Source organism: Pongo abelii, chromosome 20, assembly GCF_028885655.2.
Source record: "Pongo abelii isolate AG06213 chromosome 20, NHGRI_mPonAbe1-v2.0_pri, whole genome shotgun sequence".
Classification (NCBI taxonomy): domain Eukaryota; kingdom Metazoa; phylum Chordata; class Mammalia; order Primates; family Hominidae; genus Pongo; species Pongo abelii.
This window is the reverse complement of record NC_072005.2, coordinates 24,440,319-24,442,018: the sequence shown is the minus strand read 5'-3', so window position 1 is coordinate 24,442,018 and position 1,700 is coordinate 24,440,319. Positions and strand designations below refer to the sequence as shown.

At 42.2% G+C, this 1,700-nt stretch overlaps 1 pseudogene; it reads left to right on the top strand.

Annotated features, from left to right (window-relative positions):
- The first annotated feature begins 360 nt into the window (after positions 1-360).
- Positions 361-1,386, top strand: LOC100456805 (hepatitis A virus cellular receptor 1-like; annotated as a pseudogene).
- Positions 1,387-1,700: the final 314 nt, after the last annotated feature.

Below are 1,700 nucleotides of genomic sequence, written 5' to 3'. Positions count from 1 at the left end.
TGTAGTCATGTATCTGTTTTGTGTTATGCTAAGGAAAAGGAAGAAGTATCAGTGTACTTGAGAACTGGAGTGGTTAACACTAGTCAAATTCTTATGTTTAGAGATTATTATTTGTTGGGAACAGGCCTCCCAAAATCTGGCCATAAATTTGCCCCAAAACTGGCCATAAACAAAATCTTTGCAGCACTGTGACATGTACATGATGGCCATAACGCCCACGCTGGGAAGTTGTGCATTTACCAGAATAAGGGCAAGGAACACCTGGCCCACACAGGGTGGAAAACCATTTGAAGCCATCCTTAAGCCACAAACAGAGACTAGGAGGAGGGAGAAGAAGCTGGAAAACTGCCTTCTAACTAACTGGCTGATCCCATAATTCATCCTTAAGTGGCCATCTTAAGCCTCATCCTACATCTGGCAGATTCTGTAGCTGGTTCTGTAAAGGTTGGTGGAATGGCAGGTCCGTCTATCATGCTACCCTGCTGCTACAATGGAGCTGTCACATCCATGTGCTGGAATAGAGGCAAATGTTCTTTATTCACATGCCAAAATAGCATTGTCTGGACCAATGGAACCCACGTCACCTATCGGAAGGACACACACTATAAGCTATTGGGGGACCTTTCAAGAAGGAATGTCTCTTTGACTATAGAAAATACAGCTGTGTCTGACAGTGGGTTATATTGTTGCCATGTTGAGCACAGTGGGTGGTTCAATGACATGAAAATCACCGTATCATTGGAGATTGTGCCACCCAGGGTAACGACTACTCCAATTGTCACAACTGTTCCAACCATCACTTCTGTTCGAAACAGCATCACTGTTCTAATGACAACAAGCGTTCCAATGACAATAACTGTTCCAATGACAACAACTGTTCCAATGGCAATGAGTGTTCCAACAACTAGTATTCCAACAACAACAACTGTTCCAATGACAATGACTGTTCCAACAACAACAAGCATTCCAATGACAACAATGGTCTCTACCTTTGTTCCTCCAATGCCATTGCCAATGCAGAACCATGAATCAGTAGCCACTTCACCATCTTCACCTCAGCCAGCAGAAACCCACCCTATGACACTTCAGGGAGAAATAAGGACACAACCCACCAGCTCACCATTGCACTCTTTCACAACAGATGGGAATGACACCGTGACAGAGTCTTCAGATGGCCTTTGGAATAACAATCAAACTCAACTCTTGGTGCTTCCTGCTCTTTTTGGTGTCATCATTGCCAAAAAGTATTTCTTCAAAAAGGAGATTCAACAACTAAGTGTTTCATTTAGCAGCCTTCAAATTAAAGCTTTGCAAAATGCAGTTAAAAAGGAAGTCCAAGCAGAAGACAATATCTACGTTGAGAATAGTGTTTATGCCACGGACTAAGACCCAGTGGTGCTCTTTGAGAGTTTACGTCCATGACTGCAGAAGACTGAACAGGTATCAGCACATCAGATGTCTTTAAGACTCCAAGACAATTTTTCTGTTTCAGTTTCATCTGGCATTCCAACATGTCAGTGATACTGGGTAAAGTAACTCTCTCACTCCAAACTGTGTATAGTCAACCTCATCATTAATGTAGTCCTAATTTTTTATGCTAAAACTGGCTCAATCCTTCTGATCATTGCAGAGTTTTCTCTCAAACATGAACACTTTAGAATTGTATGTTCTCTTTAGACCCCATAAATCCTGTATCCATC